This window comes from Danio rerio, chromosome 14 (assembly GCF_052040795.2).
Source record: "Danio rerio strain M-AB ecotype USA chromosome 14, GRCz13ab, whole genome shotgun sequence".
Classification (NCBI taxonomy): domain Eukaryota; kingdom Metazoa; phylum Chordata; class Actinopteri; order Cypriniformes; family Danionidae; genus Danio; species Danio rerio.
Window position 1 is genome coordinate 17,045,345 of NC_141034.1, and position 27,156 is coordinate 17,072,500.

A 27,156-nucleotide genomic window follows, 5' to 3' on the forward strand; every position below is an offset into this window, starting at 1 on the left:
TTTGGTTATTTGTAGTATATGTTAATATTTGACATTTTTTTTATCGTGTTGATTTTATTGTATTGTTTAGCTCATTGGTCTACCACACATACAAACAAATAGCTTTGTATGTATTTTACTCTGGAACTCAGCTGTTTTAGGGGAAAATGTCTGTGAATGTTTAAGTTGTTTATAGTGTTATTTGATTTTTTAAAATTATTATTATTATTATTATTTTGCTGTGTTAGATTAAGTTCTTTAAAATAAGTTTGTCTTGAAAACTTTTTAGTTTTCTTTATTATTTGTTTTTCCTCTTACAATTTAACCTTTTCAATAGTTTATGTACGGTTTCGTTGTTCAACCCATTGGTCATTTGTGAGACACTAACAAACTGTGTATTTACAAAATGGGCTGATTTTCGACAGATTTATGACTGGCTGTGATAGTTGATGGAAATTTTGAAGGTAAGTCAGAGAAATATTTTTACCAGTTTTATAACAATGCTGGTATTTTAGTAGCACCATGAACTTGTATTGAGCACCGTTTACTACAGCATCTTATTGCTGCTCATTTTAAGTCTTAAAGTATTCAATATAATAAAAACTGGAAAATTATATTGAACAGAAAATTACTTTTGTGATAATCTTACTGTATTGCAAGTTTTGCAGAAGTATTGCTATTTTTGTGAAAAGTCTTAATAATCATGATAGTCCAAACTATTTCAATCATACTTTAAGATGATTTAAGATATTTTTTCTGAATTACAGTAAAGAATATTTTATTAATCCAACCCCAGATTTGACTGTCTACTAAATCAAATTTCTAATAAAACATTTCTTCTTCTTGTCATAATTAATAATTCTCTGAATTATTTGCATGTCTTTACCCCTCAGCATATCTGTCCTCTCTAGCTGACTATAAAAATACTAAAAATGCCATTTTTTAATATAACTCATCTTCTATGAAGTAAAAAAAAAACACACAGCATTTAAATTAGTGTCATGAAAATTGGATTCCGTAGTGTTTCATATTGTTTATAAAAACAATACACCCTGTTTGAGAAAATTAAATATAGAATTACAATAAAATCAGTGTTCTAAAAAAAATTAAAAAATAAGCTAAAATAATTTCAGCTATTCAATCCCTTATTAAGCTAATAGCTAAATTTAATTTAACATTATACCTTTTTTCCCCCCGAGTCCCTCATCTTGAATAGATTACATTTCTGTTATGGCTCTTTTTGCTTAAACTGCACGTTTGTTCCAATTCATCCAGTTCAAAAGGCACTTGCAGAACAGGAATGACCCTGTGCTGAAAATCATATTGTATAGCTGAAGCTCATGGCCTCAATTACGCGCGGAGGGGCTGCAGCGCGAGGTAGTTCCAGCCTAATCATTTCTGCATTTTATGCTGTTTAACACACCTCTTGACTCATGTGATCTTTTAATCCCTCTGGGCTATTATTATTGCCATGAGCCTCTCCTCTCTCTCCCCTCAGCCCTCATTTCATCATTGCCTTTATCTGTTTAAAGGGTAAATGCACATGTGGTTAATAGATACGCTAAAAAATATGCCAGATAGGCCAATCTGGACACATTTTTCTTGCTTTCTTTGATTGTTCATCTGCATCAGTTTGGCAGGAGATTAAATATGCTGAAAGACAAAAAAGAACATTACAATATTCGAACAGCAGCCTATGTACGCTGGAACGAGACTTATCTTTTTGATATCCTTTCTAGCCTTCTCAACCGGGAGATAACAGCATGTTATCTACTCGGAAATCCACCCGACATAATTAAACAGCAATGATCAACTGATAGTTATAAAAAATAAAAGTGGCCTCCTTCAGCAGTCCTTCAGTGCCACTAAAGTGAGACATCTCCCCGGCATGACTAAATCAGAGTTTTTACATCAAAACGATACATTTCAATAAAAGACTTCTGGGTAGAGTTTTGACCACATTCTTTTAAGATTTGAATATCAAAGGAGCCTGAGGATGACTTTAATAGATTATTATTATTATTATTTTTATCATTACTATGATTATTATGAATAATAAATAGAACTTAATGTAAAAAATATAAATGTAATAAAATAGATTAATACATTTACTATTTTTGTCTTTTTAAACATTACATTTTATATTAATTTTAACAAACTAATATTAATGTTTTAGTAACTTTACACATTTAATTTATTTCTATTTTTTTATATAAAACAAAGTTTAACTTAATTGAAATAACACATGTTTCCTTGGCAATTGATTTAAATAAAATAAGTATTTAAAAAAATATGGTAAAGTGTAATTATTATATTTACAGTCTGTTTATAATTTATTTTATACATTTTAACCTCCATAACTCTGCGTACTCGGTACCACGTCCATGACGTCCTTTATTTCTGCATTCTTTAAGTTTTAAAGGTCTGTGGTGGCCCAAAACCCCCAAAAGTGGTTCTGTTCTTTCATCAGTTGGAATAGAATAACTTTTGATAGAGAAATTTTTATTCTTCCCTATGATTACTGACATGTGTAGGAACAAACAAAGTTAATTAAGTATAGCTACTTAGAACACACAGAACTTAAAAGGTACACTTTCTAATTTGAGTTTACCAAAAAATAGCGCCTCTTTTTTTGGAGCGGTTTATTATAACACACACAACATTTTCATCACCCCCCCCCCCCTCCCCAAACACACATTGCGATCTTTTATTATATGAAAAAGCAACTACATTATAAAAATTGTGAAATTAAAGCAATCAGAGATCAGGTCACCGCATCAGGTTAAAATGCGCACGCGGAGGTGCACTCCAAACTCACACGGGAGAAAACTGAACTAGTGGATGACGTGAAGCCTATTTCATTTCATGTTTTGGTTAACTAATTTTTAAAATACAACTGTCTTGATCTCTAAAGGGAAAAAGCGCAAAAGAAATCTGCCGTTAGATTCATTTTAGCAGAGATGCAATTGCCAGTCTTTTATACATAGTTTTTCAGTTCGGGATTAATATTAGATTAGCCTAATAAAAATGTTTAGTTGGACCCTGCACAGTCCCACAGTAGTCCACACTATAAATAATATTATAGTTTATTATATGCATCATTATTAATATTATTAAAATGAATCTATAAAATTGACAAAACGCAGAACCTTTTGAATGTTTGCTTTCATTTTGACGTCGCTAAAGCACACTTTTACAGTTGTGAAAAGAAACATTCTATTATGCAGCAGCAGTCTCAAGTTAGGACACTTAATGTCTTAAGTTTAAAGATGATCTGCTTGCAAAGTCAAGTTTTCAGTCTTATAAATGGTATATAGTGCTTAAGTGGATTTGCCACGAATAAACCTCTCACATGCGCTGCAGGTAGGCTGAATGATAATCTTTTAAAAACATACAATATAGGCTATACTGCTATTTGCTCATGCAAAATTAAACACCAGAAAATATACTGTTGGCCAATTTTAATGGCTAAAGCATATCGATTTTGCTATGACTTGTGAGTTCATCGCCCTAAAAATTTAAATGTAACCTGAAAACAAGTTATTAAAATAGGCTAAATAAATAAATAATATTACGGGTAGGTCTGGTAACTTTATGGTTTATGATGACGTTTTTATGAATGCCAACCAGACAATTTCATGAAAACCCCCCACTTGTGATAACATAAGTCATTATTTTTTACCTTTTAAAATTATAAAAAAGTTATATAGCCTATTCAGTTGCATGTTATCCATGCCAAAATGTAACAATTTTTTACAGTAATAACTGTAAATTTCTTTCTTTTATTTTATTTTTTTTTTGGAGGTAGACAGGCTCTCTGTTTTGCTATACTAATGCTTTAAAATGTAACTAAGTAACACATTTAACTACTATTAAAAAAAATGACATTAGATTGTAACATTTAACTTTTTCCTAACACTGATGTTGGTTGGGTAATGAAGCGAGATTACTCGGTTATGCTGATTTCACTTTATTTGTTTACAGCTTATATAAATAGTGGGTTAGTTTGATGTCTCTACCTAAAACTTTAAACAGTTATATTATTTTAAATAAAATGGAAAGAAATAAGGACAATAAAATAGAATTTGACGCTGAAGCCATGATGCGTCTGCATTAATAAACGGTATCGTTGCATTACCGTTATTGATAATCAGTAAAAGCGAAACCGTACATATTATTATTACTATAAAAAGTATATTACTGCCTTAACTCAGTAACTTAGGCAGTAGTGCAAAGTATTAAATAAGTGAATAAATAGCCTAAATGAAAGGAAAAAGAGTGACCAAAATCAGCCAACAGGTCTAGTGCCCGCCTATGGGATTAAAACACTGCCTCAGTTATGACATCCTGGTGCCGGCCTGATTTAAAGTACCAAAATTGTAAAAAAAAAAAAAAATGTATTTAGCTTTAGTTAAAGCTGAAATCAAAATTGATTTGTTTTATTATACGTTTAATTCTATTTATATTTAGTTAAAGTTATGTCTGAGAAGTACTAGTATACTTAATTAGGTATATTTAATTAAATTGAATTTAATTACATTTTTAATTTGATTCAATTTTTGAACATGCCTTCTCATCTGTCATTTGCTGCTCAAGCCCATAGTCCTGCTTCAAAATCACCTGATTGATGGATGTTTAGTCAGATCAATGTTTTACAGCATTCTAGTTTCTGACAGTACAAATGGTCATGCAGTTGCTTAAATATTATATTTTTCACCCTAATATACTATTGTAGTAATAAACAAAAGCTTAATTTTCCATGCTGTCTAACCAGATTCATTTTGTAGTACTAGACTTGTGTATATAATTGTATAAAGCCTTAAATGTTCAGTTGGCAGACCTAAGCCAGCAAACGCCCATCAGTAAGTGTTGAACCTTCAGATTGAAGAACGTTGCTCGGAAGAGTTATGTTCCTTTTCTATGAGTGTGTAAAATGCATATGTGATTTATTTAACAGCTCTCTTATTGCGTGGAAAATCTCATTTCAATCACACATGGCAGTGTGTGATTTAAGAATGCGTTGTTTAATGGGCTTGCCATTCCCAAATTTAAACTAATTCAATTAATCAGCAAAGCATTCAATGTGCCTGTCTGGAACTCACTTAGGCAAACAAAGGCCTTTTAATATAAATTTTCCACAAGATTTCTTTATTGATTTGGTGCAAAATGATTTGTGTGATACATTCACGCCAATCAATAAAGGCCAAGTCAATAGTGTTTATAAAAAATCATAGCACCATAGATGAAGTGTCAAGCAACTTCAGCTTAGCATTGACCCGCAGCGTATACTACATTGGAAAATACACTCATAAAAATCCACTTGGCACATCATTTCCCGAATGACCTGTTTGATGGGTCTGACCAATACAATGCATTTATTGGTTAACTGATAAAGCAAACTTTTTATACCTGTAATGATTATGGAAGTTATGAAAGTTATAAAACTTTGGCTACAAAGGGGAAGTAGCAAATGTCAGCGTTATAAGTAGAGCAGTTCTTGTGTTTTCATTTTTATTTTTTGTTGCTTACCACAAAGAAAGATGGTATGGTGTTTTGTCTATGGTCATTGATAGGTCAGTCTGGGGTATTATAAGGGTCTATCTGACAATTTTATTTAGTTTGTTACATTTATGAAGTTATATAATTCTGTGACAGCTTATTTGTATGTGTTATTTGTATGTGCGTATACATCCAGTATATATAAAACACAGTTTAAGTCAAAATTATTAGCTCTTATGAGTTTTATCAATATACAGCAGGGAAAATAAGTATTGAACATGTCACAGTTTTCTCAGAAAACTCATTTCTAAAGGCGTTGTTGACTTTTTCCTGGATATTGGCAACAACTAAAGAAATTCATATATGCAAAGAAAACAAATTTAATTAGCTTACGAATTAAGTTATGCAGAATAAAATTAAATGCCATATGGAAAAAGTATTGAGGAAAGGGAGGTGTAAAAAGGCAGTGAAATCCATTTGAGAATTAGTAGACTGTCGGCTTAATATCTGTTGATACTGCTCCTTCAACTGACATTTAACTGACTATAAGAAACTTTGCAAATACATGTCAACTTACATTAACCCTATCCCCAGTCTACTTAAAATCTAATGAAAATTAGTTGACATGTAGATGCAATGTAACTTAAATTCAACTAACAGACTATCAAATTAAAGTGTGACTGCTGAAATCTCTCAGTAGTTATACAGCAACTTACTGCCCTTCTTTATTGTATAATAATATTAGCTGTTTTCATCCAACATCTACATTAACAGGATGATGAAGATGAAATCAGAGTGGACATTAGAGCAAGACAAAGATCCAAAACACAGCCTATGAAACGTAAAAATGCTTTCAGAGAAAGAAAATCAAGCTGTAGAATGGCCCAGCCATTCTCCTGGCTTGAATCCAATATGGAATACAAATTAAAGATCAGATTGACACGAGACCCACAGAACCATCAAGACTTTTAAATTCTATTGAAGTCTTTGAAAAACTCACATCTGAGCAATTAACGTGACTTCGTTCTCCATATGAGAGGTGTCTTTAAACTGCCATCACCAAAAAAAGCCTTTCATATAAAGTTTTAAATATGTTTCAGTAGTTCAGTACCTTCTCCTTGTGTCATTTCCTTGTTATTACACACAACCAATTTTTCTGATTTTGTTTAGTTGTATTTTGTATGTTTGCATTGTTTTTACAAAAATCTGGTTCAATTACTTGTCAGCCTCTTTAGAAATATTATTCTCAGGAAAAAAACATGTGTTCAATGCTTATTTTCCCGCTGTACTGTATATCAGAGCTACTCAACCCTGTTCCTGGAGATCTACTTTCCTGCTATGTTTAGCTCCAACACTGATCAAACCACCTGAATTAATTAATTAATTAGGCTCATTTTTAGAAAAAAATATTATTTTGCTCACTGAAAAAAAAAAATTATTCAGAGATGATTCCTTAGATTTAATCAATTTTTTTACGTTAACTGGTTGTAAACTATTTATTTGTGTTGAATTTAAACAAACAAATTAAGTTGAAGATTATTAAACTTAATATGTTTGTTTAAATTCAACACAAATAAATTGTTTGCAACACTTTTTTCAGAGGAATGCAGAAACTATTCTCAATAAGCCATGGTGTAAACCAATGATTTGCAAATACTCAAATTATTGTTTATTTGTACTTCACTAAGTGTGTACTTTAACTTAAGTACATTTTTAGTGCTGTCTTTATACTTTTACTGGGCCATTTTCCTTTATTTTGCAGTCACTACTCTGTGTTTTTTTTCCTTGACCGACCTAAACACAGAGGACACATGCTTTATAAAATGCAGCAAACGTGCATTAAAAGTGTCCAAAAAGATGCAAAGTCATTGCATGCAATGAGAGACTGTTTAGATTGTATATTACTGATGTGAAGATGAAGGATGCTTACTGTATGATGACTCAAATCATCCAATGACCTTAAACAATAACTGAATGCATTACAGAATGTTACATTTCAAAATACATGAAAAAAAAAGTCATGTATTCTATCAGTTCTGCATAAGCTTGGTTTGGAGCTCATGGTTCAAAGTGCAAAACCTAAGCTTTAAAATATTGTAATGGCAATAGATTTTTGCCTCTTATACTTCACAGGTTTAGCTCTTCATGTAAACACATCCATCTACTTTCTTCTGGGTTATATATATATATATATATATATATATATATATATATATATATATATATATATATATATATATATATATATATACATATATATATATATATATATATATATATATATACATATATATATATATATATATATATATATACATATATATATATATATACATATATATATATATATGTATATATATATACATATATATATATATATATATATATATATACGTATATATATATATATATATACATATATATATATATATATACATATATATATATATATATATATATATATATATATATATATATATATATATATATATATATATATATATACATATATATATATACATATATATATATATATATACATATATATATATATATATATATATATATATATATATATATATATATATATATATATATATATATATACATATATATATATATATATATATATATATATATATATATATATATATATATATATATATACATATTTATTTATTTATTTATTTATTTATAGAACGTGAATGGCAAGTAATTTAACATACACATAGAAACATCCTTAAATGTATAGTTTACCCAAAATTGAAAATCCCTGAATTATTTACTTATCATTACTTGTCGCAAACCTCTTTCAGTTTTTCCGTTGAACACAAAAGAAGATATTTTGAAAATCTGTAACCATTGGTTTTCATAGTATTTGTTTTTTCAATAAAAGTCAGTGGTTATAGGTTCTAAAAATTTTCACTATAACTTCTTTTGTGTTCAACAAAAGAATACATTTCTGTTAACAGTTAACCCAAAACATTTTCTCACTTATGCCTCTGTTCCAGACCTAATTGACTTCATTTTAGGGTGAACCATCCCTATATTAATATAGACATTCTTTTGAATGCTGTCTGCATTCATTTGATCTACTTTTACTGTATATCATTACCCATTCCTTGAGAATTTTAGGGTGTGAATCAGAGGCATGAATACATATACATTATGTATTTGTTTCTGGATGTGGAGAAAAGAAACCTTTAAACATTAATTGATTTATTGATTGAGTGATCAAATGAGATTGCATTGCTAAACTAACTAGAATTTAGTAACACTTTTGTAATGTAATTACCATAGTTTCCTAATGCTATCATATATTTTAGAGGATATTTTAAATAGTGAATGGTGAACAACATAGTGTCTTTTTAATCGGTAGCAGGAAATCAGTTGATCTGTGCATTTTATATAATGCAGCAATGACAAAAAGTCTGAATAGTATTTGCCATCTGAGCAAATAGACAGAGCATAGCTGAACTGTGGACAGAGGATTGTTGGTAGCCTCTTTTGGGGTCAGAGCCTGGCCACACAGCCAATTGCACTGTGCCTGCTTGGCTGGGTTTGGTAGGGTAAAGTAACGTCAGCGTGAGGAGGATGATAAATTGTGTTTGTTTAAGCCATCATTACATTGTACTTTTCTTCATGGAGGTCACTATTTAATAACACTTGAAGTTGATTGAGGCATGAGTGCGACCCACTGGGCGTCCCCACTGGTCAGCTGGGGTGACAGGCCATGACTGCAAACATGGAGATATTACAGAGCCGACGCTGCTCCGGGATGTTGTCGTAATCTCACACAATCTGCTGCCTGCTCTAGTGTGTAATGTCCTGCTGAAAACTTTCGCTCAGGGAGACCCGTGAAGGTTGGGGTGGGGGGGGAAAGCAGGCAGAAATCTGGGGGCTAGTTGTTTTAAATTACAGCCGGCCAGCACACTAAGTGAATAACCTCTTCACCTCAGCACTTTATAAACTTGTCAGGATTATTCGCCCTATAGGCTGAGATGAATGTGGCTATCGCTGCCTTGGGCATCTCTTAAAACACCCAAAGCAGCAAAGAAGAGTTTCTTGTCAAGTAAGCTGTTTGATTAATAAAACACAGGGAAAAAAAAAACAATTCAAAACTATTTTACATGTGGCAAATAGATGCCTAATCTGTAGGAATCTCATTTGTATAATTTTGTGTATCGTGCTTATAGGGGCAAATTTGGTGATTTGGGGGCCCTAAGCAATTCTGGCCAAGGGGCCCAAAAGTTTGTACTTTAATTTATTCTTAATTTATTTATTTTGCTGTTTTTTTTTCTTATATCACCCAATCTCCTTTTCTATATTTTGTCTTGATGCAAAATAATAATAAAATGTAAAGCATCTTGTAAAACCTTTTAAATTATTCTTTTAAAAAAATGAAATTTTAACAAATATGTAAAGTATTTAATAGTTTTAATTGTTTTATTTAAATATTTTTAATTTGTCAATTATGTTTTAAAAACTAAATCTTTACCTAATTTGACTGCTGGACTGCTCTATGACTGAGAGTGGAGGACACCATTGCACAGAACTAATAAAAAGTAAACTTTTTATTAGCATTTTTTAGACCCTCGCCATACAAAATATGATAAAAAAATTATGTCATATATAATTTATAGGTATATTTTGTACTTCTAGGTGTTTATTTGGGGGCCCTCAGATTTCCTGGGGCTCTAAGCGGCTGCTTACCTTGCTTATAGGTTAAATCTGCCTCTGCGTGCTTACACCCTAATGGTGGTTAGATTTTGAGGGTAGAGTTTGGTTAGACCTTCATGCTTTAAAAAAATACATTCTGTCAAAATTGAATGCAATTCATGAACTTATGACCTTGTAAGTTAGTTTCTTTTAAAGCAACACCGGCTCATTGGGAATATGTGCCCATGGCTACATTTTGAGGAACTGTGAAATACATGTCTAGGGCTGCCTTTTGCATGTAAAATGAGGACTATGCTAAGTTGCAACTCACAAAGTTTGTTCCTTTTTGCGATAGATCTGACTAGGGCTGGACGATTAAAATCTGTATTTATTGACCGAACACCATTGTCAATATCGATAATAAAAAAAATTTGGTATAAAGTTCTGAATGAATATAATGAATGAATGAATGAATCGCTATAGTTTTATAAAAATGTGGCTGCTGAGCATGCGCCTTGGAAGCAATGCCAATAAGGTTTAGGGTGTCATTTTGTCAATTCCAATGGAAATGGCACGCACATGGACCGCATACCTCAGTTTGGATGGCTGTCTGGCATGACCAGTTTGTTGGGTTGCTCGCTTTGTATGGTGTCAGACTTGTGACATGGAGTGGACAAGGGTTTATGTATGGCAAAAAGGGGAAATAAGATAAAGCAAGCTATTATATGCACAGCAAGCTGACCGCCTTCTCTCATGGACGTATGCGAGAACGACCTAGAGGTTGACATTAATGTACACAGCAGCCTCTGGTGGATTTATGACTAAAACATGCAAATGGAACATATGAGAAATTGTGGCCCAGGGTACAGTGGCCGGTAAGTGCAAAACAACAAAGTGTGAAACACTTTTACAAAGCTTGAGACAAATTTACGTTTTGAAAAACATTTTTACCTGTCATCAGACACAATTACATAGGAAAAACTATTTTACCAAGGACGAAACAAATTTACATTTTAGAAAAAAAAAAATTAACAGGACGCAAAACACTTTTACAAGTCCCGAAACAAATTTACAATTACAAATTCCTTACAGAATTCACCGGAAGTGACGTGAAATGTACCACACACCGGTAGTGACGCGGGGGAAAGTTGTTGTTGTTGGTGAGTGCGGTAAATTTGTGCTGTGGAGTACATGGTGTAAACAAAGTTTATCGTGACCGAACATGGACAGCGGTTGAGGGTTGTTTAGTCTGTTTTGTGGCAAACACATTAGCAGCTTAATGCCGTTTTGCTTTACGTGTGGTCGGTGTTTGGAGTTTATAAAGGACATGGACCAGACGGAAACATCAGACATACTGCATCAATGTGTTCAATATTTTAACAAGGGCCAATTGTACACTGTAATCGTGGACATTAAGTCAAGTCTACCTTTTGTAAACATCTGTTTGAGGACTCTTAAAAGTAAACTGAATGGAGCCGGTGTTACGGTTTAACTGGTGTTCGTGTTAACCGAGGCTCCTTTTCAGATGTAAAATTAAACCAGGCCCGGCGCTACGGGGGGGGCAAAGGGGGGCATTGCCCCCTCAGAAAGAATTTGTGCCCCCCCAGTTTTCATGAAGGATTGTTCACTCAAACTGAAAATTCTTACTGTCATTAATTACTAACACTCCTGTCGTTCCAACCTTTAGAACACACATTTAAATATTTAAAAATATATGACATAGCAATTAAATTATGAAAATTGTGAGATTAAAGCTAGTCCTATAGCACACGGCAATGGAGGTGCCCTCAACTCACAAGGGAGAAAAGTGGGTGACATGATACGAGCAGCTTAATTAGATTCATATTTGGTTAACTAATTCTTTAAACACAACTCTCTTGAGCTCTAAAAGGAAGAAACGCAGAAGAAATTTGCTGTTAAATTAATTTTAGCAGAGACGCAACTGCCAGTCATTTTCACATTACTTATTCGGGAAGATGTAGCCTAATAAAAATGTTTTAATAAAAACAGTAGGCAGTGTTTTCCCACAGTAGGCTACACTTTAAATAATATTTAAATTTATTAATTAATATTGTTATTAATATGATTACAATTAAGCTAAAATTGACAATGCAGAACCCTTTGAATGTTTGCTTTCATTTTGACATTGTTAAAAAGCGCACTTTTACTGTTGTGTAGAGAAACATCACATTATGCGGCAGCAAAGGTATAACATTTAATAAATGCCTTTTGCGTTTAAAGATGATCGGCCTGCGAAGTCAAGTTTGCAGTGTTATAATATATTGCTTAAGTGGAATTACCGCGGATCAACTGAGAAACCTCTCACGTGCCCTGCGTAGGCGGAATAATAATCTTTTAAAAATATGTAATTTAGGCTATACTGCTATTTGCTCATGCACAATTAAACAACATAAAATATATTGTAGACCTATTTAAGAGCTAAAATACAGTCAGCATATCGAGTTTGTTTTGACTTGTAGCTCATGGCCCTCAAATGAAAATAACCTGAAAACAAGTTATTAAAATAGGCTTAATAAATAAATAAAATGACGGGTAGGCCTAGTAATCTAATGGTTTATGATGGTTTACAAAAGACAACCAGACAATATCACAAAAAAACCACACTTATGATAGCCTAAGATAAATCTTTATTTTTACATTTAAAATGATGAAAAAAGTTATATAGCCTGAGTTGCGTGTTATCCGTGCCAAACTAATTTTCACGGTAATAACTATGAATTTTACTATCTTTTTTAGGTATTTTTCTGGCTACACTAATGCCTAAAAATGCAACTAAGTAATTGTTTTAAATGACAGTAGATTGTAACATTTAGCTTTTCCCCAACTCTGATGTGGGTTGGGTAATAGGCTACGTGAAGCGTGATGACTGGTTAAGCTGATTTCACTATATTTATTTACCGGTTACGAATAGTCTGATCGTGGGTCAGCTTGCATGTGTGGGCATAATTTGACGTCTTTACCTAAAACTTTAAACATTCATAGGCCTGTTATTTGAAAAAAAAAAAAAAAAAAAAACGGAAATAATTAAGGAGAATAATATATGATTTAAAGCACTCGTTTGGCACTAAAGTAATAATAAATGTGAATAAATAGCCTAAATGAAAGGAACAAAAGAGACCAAAATCCGCCACCAGGTCTAGTGCCCCCCTATGGATTTAATATGCCCCCTCAGTGCTGATATCCTGGCGCCGCATTAAACTATTCACGTTTGCAGATTGGTCAATTTTTCACAGCAACAAAACATACCCATACCGAATAAAGATTCTTATTACTTGGTGTCAGTGTCATTGTAAACATTATTGATTTTAATATCTGTGTAGCAGAAAAGTATAAACCAAAATTAATGTAAAGAAATAATTATAATTCACATGTCATCAACGGGATTCGAACCCAAGTCAAAAGGTTCTGCACAATCATCAACTGACCTATCTAACTGAGCTACTCGGGTCTTCAAGTTGAGATCAGTTTTGATATCTTTATCAGTCAACATATACCGTGCTTTGATTTTTTTTTTCCATGTACTTGCGTTTACATGTTTTTACATACTCACGCTGATATTTTTTCAGAATAGCTTTATTATGTTTTAATCGCAGTTGGTCAACCATGATTTTTATAGTTGTAGACTCGTGGAAACTGTTGTACATTTCACGTCACTTCCGGTGTGTGGTACATTCCCTTTCTGTAAGGAATCTGTAATTTTAAATTTTTTTCAGGACTTGTAAAAGTGTTTTGCGTCTTGTTCATTTTTTCCCTAAAATGTAAATTTGTTTCGTCCTTGGTAAAATAGTTTTTCCTATAGTTGTGTCTTATGACAGGTAAAAATGTTTTTCAAAATGTAAATTTGTCTCGAGCTTTGTAAAAGTGTTTCACACTTTGTAATGTTGTTTTGCACTTCCCGGCCACCGTACCAGGGTAATGTTTTTGAGATTGTCAAAAATATACATGACGGCTTCTAGTAGATTTGTAAAACCATAAACATGCAGATGTATCCCCGGGCACATATTTAGTGGTTCCCAGAAATGTAGTCCTGGGCTCCGTTGCGTCTGAATTGGTTTAAAGGGTTAGTTCACCTAAAAATGAAAATTATGTTATTAAACACACACACTCATTGCATTTCAACCTCAGATTTCAGACCTTAAATTGTGACATTAAGTTGTACAGTATATAGTATAAAAGGAGGAAGGAATGAAGACAATCTTGTGACAACCATAGATTAAACTTTCATTGGCTCATTTTTATACAGCACAGAGATGATTTCCTAGGCAGATCCCCTACTTGTTGTGGTTTACTGAAATGGAAGAAAAAAATAATATAAATTATTAGTGTCCAGAGCAAAGAAACTATTCTGTAGATTATAAGTGTGCAGTGTGGTTTTGTTATTTTTCACTTTAAATGCTCACGTGCTTTAAGGTCAAGCTGATTCTGCAAGCCAAGTATATTTTATGGGGAATTGCATATTCTTTTTAGAATCACCCACGCTAAAAATGAAATAACATTGTAAAATAAATGTATTGAATCACATTAATTTCATAAAGTTATGAAAACCTTTTTAGTATAAAATGTAGGTTGATCTGAAAAATAAAATAAATTAATTTTAGCATAGTGTTGCAACCAAATTATTATTTTTGCAAGACACTAGTGATGTTGATACATAACTGGACTGATTATTGCAGTCATCATTATAGTTATAGTCATTATACAGTTATATTCCTAAACTTTTAAAGGGGTCTATAAATAAAATCTGACAAGTGTCTTTCACATATACTGTATATATTGGGGTTATAAGCATGTGTAAGTAATATGAAACATTCACATATCTTTTGTTAGTTCGTTACTTAGGATGTAGAACGCACGGAAATCGGCTGCATAGAGAAACCCTGCAGCACTGTTGATAATTGTGAGTGTTTACAGCGGTTTGACGGATAAAAAGGAATTTGTAGCTAAATTGTTAACGGTGATAAACAGCAACTGGTGTTTACGTCCATGTTTACTTCCTTGCAACAACATACTATTAATGCTAGAAACTATGCATGTTATAGATCAATTTTAACAAAAAAAAATACTTACAGGTTGTTACTCTCAATCCACATTCTTTTATTATGGTTGGGACTGCTTCTTCTTTGAAGAGTTTTTAGCTGAATACAGCACTGAACTGGGAGAGATTTTGGAAGCTGTCCTTTGTCAAATGCTAGAGCTATATCTTGTTTTTAAAATTCTCTGGAACATAATTAAAATTAAATTATAATCACTTCTCTCTTTGTGTTATGTTGTTTGAAAGCCTACATACAGAAACAGAAGAAGCTCTGTGGAAAGAGCAGTGTTTGGACGGCATTTCACACTTTCTCTGCTATAACCTTACTGTGCCTCTGGCCTTGCCCCTTCGCTGTGCGGGGTGTATACGTGTAACCTGAAGCATTTGTGATCTTACTAACCAGGATGTATGTTTTTGTAGTCCCCAAACTTCGTTCGCATATTACATTCAGAGATGTTGTTTATGTTCACACAACTACATTACACATGAACTAAAGTTTAATTTAATATCGTAGTGGACCACCCCTTTAATATTAATAAAAGATTGAATAAAACAACTGTGTACTTTGAATGATTGATTAAAACATTTTAGGTATTGGATTTATCATCATTGTTAAATGTTACATAATAGTGTCTTTCAGCAAGTAATAATTTCATTAATGGTAGCCATAAGAATGATTTAAAATACACAGATTATACAACTGCCATTTCTATGCAAAATCTTAAGAAGTTGGAATAATAGCAATTTTTTAGGCAACTCTAATTGTATACTAGCCTAATCATGAGGTTACTTTTAAAAATACGAAATACTTAAACATCAATAAATGTTAGTCAGCGACTGACTTTCTTCCCTGCATACATTCTGATATATCTGGGATCAAAAAGAGCCACATATTAATAAATAATGCTATGATAGCTATTTTAACATTAATTTATGATTGAATTGCCTGTTGTTACAGTTATGAAATAAGCAAGAACGGTTCGTTCATGGGCCAGTAGCATGACCACATTGAAATGGTCTATTTTTGTCTTGATTGAAATATGGTATAATTTTGATAAAATAGAATGGACACATTTTAGAGTTCAATTATGAGTGGATACATTTTAATTTTGACTTTATAATTCCAAAATGTAAACAGCTATATGTATGAATCTCATTTTGCAGTTTCCATTTGCTTTCCAGAAGCAGCTAGCAAAAATGTAATTCATGCATATACATTTAATATAAATGTCAAATTGATTACTGCATTTTTCCCTGACATCCTAATGTACTGCATAAGTGAATCTGGTTATGTTACATGATGACATGCATTGGCATAGTTGAGCAGACAGTACTATTACTGTTGCAATGCAAACACGAGTTAAAAGGTAACGGGGGACTAATAGAGGCTTCTCCCCAGGAAACGGCTGTCAGCGGCCTGTCACCTCTACCCTATCCCATCACCATCTAAACAGTGTACTTCTGCTAGGGACATATTCTCCGCTTGAGTGGAGGGTGATGGAGATCTAACCGAGTCATCAACCTTCCTGGAACGATGTGACCTGCGAGATATCTTTTAACACCTCCACCACAAAAGGGGCTCACACAATGGTCATCCAGCAGCTACAAAATAAACAAGCAGATATCAGCCCCTGTTAAGGGAGTTTTAGGACAGGAAAGTGATTCTTTTGAGCTGTCAGATGAAATTATGGGCTTTTTCTCTGATGGCCAGACACATGAAGAACTGAATGTGCTTTTTGAAAGTAAAGTGGGGTTTAAGAAACATTAATGCTACTGTCATGGGTGTATATTATGAATTATGTATTACTTAAGCAATAATATAATATAATAGGTCATACTGCAAAATTTACAGTACTATGGTTGTCATATTGTAAGTACTGTCAAATTTACATATGCATTGTAAATTAACAATTAAAAACTACAGCACAATTGTAATTATTAATTTACAGCGCACTTGTAAATTTTACAGCTACTGGCAACCAAAATTGCCAGTAATATTGTAAATTTTACAGCATTCATTTTTTACAGTATATATTAACAATACAGTACACCCATTACTTGTAATTAAATAATTGTTATTTATTGTGATAAAAATAGAATGGACAGATTTTAGAGTTTAATTATGTGTGATTTAACCTTTAAATCTATAAGTTTGAATGTAGTTTCTTGGTAAAATGAACACTGTGTTTAATTTGAACCTTTGTTTCTATTCACACTAAAGATATTTGCATTATCATATTATCAATGAATAAATAATATTTTTGTGCAGTTCTTTAATAAACACTAAATATGTACCACAAAACAAGTTAATGGTGTTTATGATTTGTTATTAACTATGCTTGCCTCACCTATGAATAACTGTGAATAACTATGAACGTCCTGGTGTGGTCAGTTTGCTCAGAAGCACACGTTGTTAGTGATAAGTCATACCTTCTCATGAATGTGTAAAAGAAAGATGTGTATATAGGTGAGGTGAGGATACTTTATTTGTATCCAAGTTAGATTTGTTTTGCAAACAAGAGTCCTCATTCATGAAAATTCAACACAAGACTATAGTAACAAGTGCAACCGACACCATAAAAAATTAAGACACGAGACATAAAATGCAAAAAACAATCTCTGAAATGTACAACAGTTATGTATTTTAAATTAGTGAAAATGTAGACCGCGTCCTCTAGTAGATTTCTCATCTGAAACATGCAATGAAATGCAGCAGGAGCAATGTATGTTTCGCAAAAATAAGCCTGGGCTGACAAGATGTTAGAATGTTAGTATTAGAAAACCAGAGCAATGCTTTTTTTCATTTTAACATAGAAAGTGGACCAGAGCAGTGGTGTAATGTTCATTTTTACTAAAGCATTATTTCAAATATACAGTTGAAGTCAGAATTATTAACCCCGTTTATTTTTTTCCAATTTCTGTTTAACAGAGGATTTTTTTTTTTAACACATTTCTAAACATAATAGTTTTAATAACTCATTTCTAATAACTGATTTCCTTTTTCTTTGCCATGATAACAGTAAACAATATATTACTAGATGTTTTTCAAGACACATCTATACAGCTTATAGTGACAAAAGCGTAACTAGGTTAATTAGGTTAACTCGGCAGGTTAGGGTAATTAGGCAGGTTAACAATTCTTACTTCAACTATATATTCTTTTTTTTTTTCGAATAACAGTTCTCTGACAGTTGTTCTTAGTTTCTTAGTTCTTGTTTTTTTTATTTTGATCACAGTTGTTGCTGTATTTTGTATCTTGTAATATATTTTTACTGAAGATTGTACTTAACTAAGAATCCCTTCACATATAAACACGACCAATCATTTTTCACATTACTGATCAATAGTGTAACTTCAAAGTACACCTTTACATATACAGCCTATCATAATATAATGTTGTAATGGTTAAAAATGAAAGTTCACTCCCAAAATAAAATCATTATTATTTTTTTTTTATTCTCCTAAATGTTAAAGAAGATATTTTGAAGAGAACCTGTATCAATGACTTCCATAAATTCAAATACCATGGAAGTTGGTTACATTTTTGTTGTGTTCAACATGGGAAAAAATGATTAGGAACAAGTTAAGGTTGAGTAAACAATGACAGTATTTTCGCTTTAGGTTGAACTATCCCTTTAATGTTTGCGAGAAAGTTGGTAGTCATCCCAGCTTTAACAGAAATGCTTTCTTCCTAAATCAGATTCTCTTAAGTTTGTCTGTATAACAAGAATGGAGATGGAGACGATCACTTTCTTGAGAAATGTGTTTTGAAATACACAAAATACAAAAAAATATATCTGTTTTTTAATACAAAGTGGGTCTCAAAATAATAAAACTGAATTTAATTTTCAGCATTTCTTATTAAGGCCGCCTCAGGTGCAGTGTCTTTAAAGTGGCTTTGTGTGATATCTGTCTCATTTGTTCCCTCCGAAAGTTTTAGAACAAGTATGTTTAATAATTTTGCTAATAAGCATATAGTACATAAATATTGTACAAACACTGTTCACCAGGACATCCAAGAATATTATTTTGTAACTTATGTTTCATTTTAACGTTGTTAAAATGCACTTTAGTTTACATTTTCATAGCTGCCATAAAGATTTACAGCCTGAATAATGACCTCCTAAAGGTAAGGTTGCAATTCTGAAAATGTGTTATTTAATGATTCACTGAAATAGCTGATTACAAAGGTTTGCAAAGAACATGATCAAAGATGAAGCATTAGTATTAAATTGTTGTTCTTAGCCTATGAAACTCACTTTCACTGGTTTTAAAAAATTGTCAGTTAATATGGGGAATATGTGCACCCTGATTCCATTGAACCCCATAAATCAATTTATCAATATATTGTTTTTTGAGTTTTGTTTGTACAAAAAATTGAAAATAACTTCTAAAGAAAAAAAAAAAAGATTTGGAATCACTTAGTCTGTTTTCTACAATTGAAGAGGCATAAATCCGTTTTTTTTTTTTTTTTTTTTTTGAAGTCAGCACAAAAATAACCTGTTTTGTAAAATCATTTCATCAATTATATTGTGAATTTTCTTTCTGGTAAAAACAAAACAAAAAATTAATAAATAAATAAACATTTTTACCCTTTGCAAATTCAATAATCTGTTAAAAATACGTACTAGCATGGTCTAGGAAAGAGGTCAGAACCTGTAAAACCTGGAAAAGATGTGTTCTTGAAAGCAGCATATTGTGCTCCAAAATCTCTATTTACTTTTAAGCATTAAAGGTGCAGTAGGTGATCTGCCAAAATGCTAATCGGTTAGCATGATATCTTTGGATGACAGAGGAGGAACTGTGTTTCCAAGCCATGCCTCTTGAAATTTGGAATGCGCGCACCACGACATGGCAGCAGACAACCCACTTCATGTCATTCGCCAGTTAGAAATGTAGCTTTGGGGCACTAAAATAGTTTTAAATCATAACATTAGCTTCCTTACAGAAATACTTCAGCCATGGTGTCGTCCTTCCTCCAGCATGCAAAAGTAGTGTGCATGTGAAAGCTGGGGCCCGCTTGCAGGCATGCATGCGCTAATGGATATGCGTAAACAGATGCGCAGAAGCCCAAATCTACATTTGTTGACAGACAGTTTGTGCTACTTATCGGCTTTATGGGAGATGTCAGCCCAACAATATTTAATTGGATGAACGTTTTTTTTTGTTTATAATAAACGATCTAATCCTTGTAGACTGCTAGTAAACACGCAGTTCGCTAAGAACTACAAATGCACTAGTATATAGACTACAAGTTCCATCATGTACCTTGCACACAGCTGTTCCTATTTCAGTTTGATTACAAACGCACACACAGCTGGAGGATTGTTACGGACTGATTACAGGGATTTTAAATATAGTGCGCGCACACACATCTTTGCTGAGGCTTGTTTAGCTATATTGTGGACATTACAACGTGTTTTCTTTGCCTTGCCGTGTTATACACTTGCCTTGTTTCATTGTTTACTTGTGGTACTTAAGTTTGCCAAAGTAGTCCAGAGTGATATCGCTTTGATGAATAACGATTGTTGATGCAGTGCTGCCTGAGGGATTAGAGATCATGTTGTTCAGCTTGGGCTTGCGGTTTTTTCCTTTTATCCAGATTCCTTGACACTTAATTTATATGCACTGTTGAAGGCAAAATATACTAAAATGTCTTTCTTTTAAGAACATTATTTTTTAACATTTAAAAATTTTTCCCTAGGATTTGTTGGCAAACTGGTGATACCCATATTTGCTCATAAAGGGACTTTCTCGCATGCTGCTTTTGTACAATCACCTGTTGGCATCACTTGTTTTAAATCAGTTTACCTGATTACTAGGCCTAAATTGCTCCTGTCTCAGCGGTTTTTGGAATGAATGGCAGGAAAGGATGTATATTTACAAATGAAATGAAGTTGACAAGACAAAACATAAAATATTTTGTGTTCATAATGTCTGCAATGAAATAAAAGTCAAAGTAAATTTAGAAATCACTACTTTCTTTTTTTATTTGAATTTTCCAAACTGTCCCAACATCTGATTTTGGGGTTGTTCAAAATTATTTTCTTTAATTTTCTATAACTTTTTACATTCTCAGGCATAACCAACATTGCACAGACTTTGGTTTGTTTTTATGTGCTTCTGACATAAACTTGGGTCTTGAACCTGTGAAGTATTTTGGACTGAAACATTTTTAGGACAGCTGAGAGTTCTCTGTGTTATCGTCTCACTAAATGTTTCAAATGTAAAATGTGGTAAGCTATTGTATTATATAAAAACTGACAAAAAAAAAAAAAAGCTAATTGATTGCTTAGAAATTTTCACTTAAAATAATTCATGTTTTTAGGTAGATGTATTTTTATAGACTTGTTTGTTATAACCTATAACATAACTTATTGTATTGTTATAACTTATGTTTAACTTCTTTGTTTCTATAGGAAAACCAAAACAATGTTGTTTGTTTGTTCGTTCCTTCATTCATTTGTTTGTTTATTTATTCAAGCTATTTGTTTAGTTATTTAAGTGTTTTATTCATTTATTGCTTGCTTGTCTTTGATGTCAGCATTAGTAATCAATTTGGTAACTTTTATTTTGAATTAAATAAAAAAATAATTTTATAGTAGTAATTTATCTTTTTGAATTATGCTCAATGCTGATGCCTATGCTAGACAAAATCCATGTTTTTTTTCATCTAGATTTGTTAATCATTTACAAAATTCTGTTATGAATTGACAGGAATTAAATCAACCACTTTGATAGTGTGATATGTCACATGAAATAAAGATTATATACATTGCATATTCATAGTGCTTCGCTTTTTCCAGATTTTTTATTTTACAGCCTTATTCCACAATGGATTAAATTAATTTATTTTCGACAATTTTACACACAATACCCCATAATGACAATGTGAAAAAATATTTTTTTGAAATTGTTGCAAATTTATTAAAATGAAAAAACCTGAAACATCACATGTACATAAGTATTCACAGCCTTCGCTCAATATTTGTTGATGCACCTTTGGCAGCAATTACAGCCTTAAGTCTTTTTGAATATGATGCCACAAGCTTGGCACACCTGTCTTTGGGAATTTTTCTTTGCAGTACCTCTCAAGCTCTGTCAGGTTGGATGGGAGGCGATGTTATACAGCCATTTCAGATCTCTCCAGAGATGTTCAGTAGAATTTAGGTCTGGGCTCTGGCTGGGCCACTCAAGGACATTCATGCCATTCCATTGATATTTTGGCGGTGAGCTTTGGGTCATTGTCCTGCTGGAAGAGACCTGAGTCTGAGACCGAGAGCACTCTGAAGCAGGTATTCATTCAGGATGTCTCTGTACATTGCTGCCTCCATCTTTCCCTCTATCCTGACTAGATCACTGAGCTAAGATGGCACGCCAGCTCTAGGAAGAGTTCTGGTGGTTCCAAACATCTTCCACTTATGGATGATGGAGGCCATGATGGAGGATTGTGTAATTATTAATGGAAATAGAATGTACCTGAGTTCAATTAAGAGATTCACGGCAAAGGCAGTAAATACTTTTGTACATGTGATTTTTCAGTTTTTTTATTTTTTAATAAAATTGCAACAATGTAAAAAAAAATCTCATTGTCAAAATGGGGTGTTGTGTGTAGAATTTTGAGAAAATAAATTAATCCATTTTCCAGGCTTTTTCATAAAAAAATGTGGAAAAAGTGAAGAGCTATGAATACTTTCCGGATGCACTGTATGTGTGTATTAGGCATGGGCATAAGATTCTGATTCTATGATAACCTTGGATAGAAATATTACGGTTTTGACATTATTATGATTACTGCTCTAAAATATATTCTTATTAAATGTCTATAAAAAAAAAAAACAATAAACTTTGTTCCTATTTGAACACAATATCTTATTTTGAGAAACCTTTAAAGTATTTTGGAACAGTAAACATGTTAGGCTAAATAATTTAAAATAATTATTGACTTCAGCTCTCCTAATTAGTTGATAAAACACAAATTTCAAATAATAATTTAACATGGCATTTTTGGATGTTTTCGGCTGGAGATACTGTTGTCCGAAAAAGCTAAACAAAAACATAAATAAAAAAAAAAAACTTACATATACCTTAGGGCTGATATAGCAGAAAATTTCACCGGTTTTAAAACCTTGACCGTTTTAAAACGCATTATACTTTGAAAACGGTTATCGTCCCATGCCTAGTGTGTATTCATTTATTTTATAGCATCCCAATTATATTGGTCTACTCTTCCTTTGAAACCAGTTAACTGATTTTGTAGAACAGTTTATTTATCAAAACCATGATGGTGATTTTAAACAACACCACTTATAGAGAGATAAAAGAAATGCACTTCATTTTGACTTTTGAAAAATAAATAAATAAATAAAAATGAGGCACACTAAAGAGAACAATTTTTTAAGATGCCCCACCTCTTATTTAGCTTTCTAAACAATATTCATATTTATCTGAAGTAAGCTTTTCAAGAAACAAAGGCATAGCTCCTGAACAGCATGAACATGAACACAAATTGCTGAATATTGTGTAAACCCAACAAAAAATAGTTAATGCGGTTTACAGTGATACTGCTTGGTTTTGTTTTATTATTGCCTTTTGAATTTATAGTGATTTTAATATTTTATTCATTGATCTGTTTAGTATTGTTGTGTCTATTGTGTTTAATTTGAGAATGAGAATGAAATCTTCAGGGGCACAACAATAAGACATTTCAACCTTGTATTGTCAGAAGCTTACCTGTGGAAGGCAAATGACAGCGAAATCCGATTGTACAAATGGTTAGTATTTTAAATCATATTAACTCAATTATAGCTATATACTTTATGATTGCAAGGCTCACATTTATCACAAGTGCGCTGAACGAGGTTATGTCAAACACCAGGCGCTGAAACTATGACACTTCATTAAATGGCGTCCATAGCCGGGTACTCAATCCCAATACATGAGAGACTGCGCGATTTTATCAAAAGCCCTGGAAATTGAAGCCATCACTATAAGGTGTCTGGGAATTAAAGCATTTCAGGCAGCCAGGGAGATAGACGTTTTACAACACAGATCTGGGATTTTTTCTTTTTTTTTTTTGCCAAAGACATTATGCACTGAAGGAAAGGTATCCTATCCGAAAAAAGATATTATTGTGTTTAGAAAAATCTTTTTTTGAGAAATGGCCATTCCAGAAATGGTTAGAAGAGACAGCATTGTGATAATGCATGTGCACGGCTGTTTCCAGTGTGACAAATGTGCACAGAACAGACTGTGATTTGAAAACTTTTGATTTATATCATCATTCGAAATATATCTCTGTTTGCTTGCTATTGATTTAAGCTATCTCTTTTTAAAGATATAGGGATTTCTTTTGTGTGCTTATACTTTTATATCCCCCAAAAATGTGTGAAATTCTAACTGAATGGTCTCTTTTATGAAATAAACAATAGCGAATTTGGTTTAGCCAATAAATCCTTTATCATCAAGAGCCTGTGCTGGTTCACTTTGAAGAGCTCAGGTCAAAACAAATTGCTTGAACGGAAAACAAGCCTTTTATTTACCTTTGCCCTGTGCCCCAAGAGCTCATTTTAATGCTTCATAATGTGTCGCTTGTCTTGCCAGGGAAGGTTACACTGTACTCCATTGATTTAACTACCTCAGCCAAATGAATATAGTCGTAACCCAGGACATACATGTAAATTGAAATCAAGTAGGTGATGCATAAAACCACCATGCAGAACACAAATTGTCCCGAAGCCCCTCTGCGGCCCTCTCTTCGGAACAATGGCAAGGAAAATTTTTTAAAATGGGAAGTATTATATTGCTCATCCAAATGAAGGATGTCCGGAGATGCATATAGGCTGTGGCAACAATTCATGTTTGAAAATACATATCAGAATATTTAGATTTATGGTTCATCACTAATTGCTGGCTTTTTACTTATTATTTTATGGGGCGGAAAAATAATAACCCAATACGTTTTATCTGTCTGCCACTAAGGTCAGACACAAACTGGGTTTTGAGTCTTGGTTGTAGCCAGCTGCTTTCTGAATATAGATCGAATATTATATAAAGACAAACGTCTTATTTAAAACATCTTATTGAGCAATCATCACCATTACAATTGGATTTAAGCAAACTGCGGTGGGTACAGTGGGTTGGAACAATGAGTAAAGATGCAACATGAGGCAATGATACTAGCTCATACCTGTAAACATTAGGATGTGAAAATAAGGGATAACCCCCTCACCTTTTCTTCAATAAACAAACAAACCAAGATCGATGTTTAGAAGTTGTTTGTTGTTGTTGTTGTTGTTGTTATTATTATTATTATTATTATTATTATTATTATGTGTATATGTTATTTCAAACATGCACCCAAAACCCAGTGTCGAATTTCGCTCCATTTCAAATCGCAGATACAGAATCCGTTTTGGAAACAGCATTTCAGCAACGCTACATGAACTGACTGTTTTGAGAATGCATAGAAGGAGCAATGCCTCCTGTAATAGAAAGGAAGGCAATCCTGACATTTTTTAAATTTATTTTAAAGGTTTTTCATGCCTAAGTAAAATGAAAGCACAGGACAGATTCACATTTAAGAGCAAGGGGCGTTCCCTTGTGGTTTGGCGGTATTGGTTGCATATACGGAGGATCGGCTCTTTAATGTTTATTAGCAAACTTAGAAAGATTAAATATACAGGAGAAATATGGGAAAATATTTTTACGGGATGATGTGAGATAGAACTGTAAAATATGGTGGAATCCTGGGAAAAACGGGAGGCTTTACTATGCACTAGCTGGTTTTCTATTGCCCTGTGTTCAGGTGCATTTTGAAGCTTCACATAAGAACCAAGTGATGGAAATGGACTTGAAAAGGGTTAATGCGAATAATGGGAGATTGAAATGCATTTGCTAATTACACTCTGACGTAGCAAACATTTTGCTTTATTTACTGTTGGTTACTAGTAGGGCCAGACAGAGTCTATGGACTTTTTTTGCCATTTCTGCAGAGAACTTTGTAATAAATCTGCATGTACAATACATGGACTCGATGGGCCCAAAATATGTGGAAATCTGGCTATTACAGGGTCTTTGAAAAAAAAAAGTAATTTCACAAAGAACGCAGTCAGAAATTTATTGGAGGAGGAAATGCTCTTTAAGATAGAGCATCTACCAGGATTTGTTAATACTTCCATGAAAAGAAAAAAAATATCAGATATACAGTTAAAGTCAGAATTATTACCCCTCCCTCGATTTATTTATTTATTTTTTAAATATTTCCCAAATAATGTTTAACAGAGCAAGGAAATTTTTACAGTATGTCTGATAATATACTTTTCTTCTGGAGAAAGTCTTATTTGTTTTATTCGGCTAGATTAAAAAAGTTTAAAAAAACTTTTAAATACATTTTACGGTCAAAATTATTATCCCCTTTAATCTATATATTTTTGATAGTCTACAGAACAAACCATCATTATAAAATAACTTGCCTAATTACCCTAACCTGCCTAGTAAACCTAATTAACCTAGTTAAGCCTTTAAATGTCACTTTAAGCTATATAGAAGTGTCTTGAAAATATCTAATCAAATATTATTTACTGTCATCATGGCAAAGATAAAATAAATCAGTTATTAGAAATGAGTTATTAAAACTATTATGTTTAGAAATGTGTTGAAAAAAATCTTCTCTACGTTAAACAGAAATTGGGGTGAAAAAACAGGGGGTCTAATAATTCTGACTTCAACTGTATATATTTTATCATTTGATTGAGTGAAGCAGCCATCAATCTGGGAGGCACCCTGTTTAGTGACATTTAAAAAAAAAGCTATTTTCATTTTCATTGAAAAAACCTTCATACACACGTTAAAGCTTAAATTCTTACAAGAAAGAGCTGGACCATATATCAAAGTTCTCTTGGAAGTACTCTATAACAGTGAATTTAGCTTACTACAAAAAGGAACTCAAAACCCTACTTCCCACC

At 32.5% G+C, this 27,156-nt stretch overlaps 1 long non-coding RNA gene across 1 annotated transcript; it reads left to right on the top strand.

Moving 5' to 3' along the window:
* Positions 1-326: 326 nt before the first annotated feature.
* On the top strand, positions 327-17,492 carry LOC147833906 (uncharacterized). The gene is made up of 2 exons (XR_015507327.1): positions 327-443; positions 16,590-17,492. It is a non-coding gene; the product is annotated as an uncharacterized LOC147833906 (long non-coding RNA).
* Positions 17,493-27,156: the final 9,664 nt, after the last annotated feature.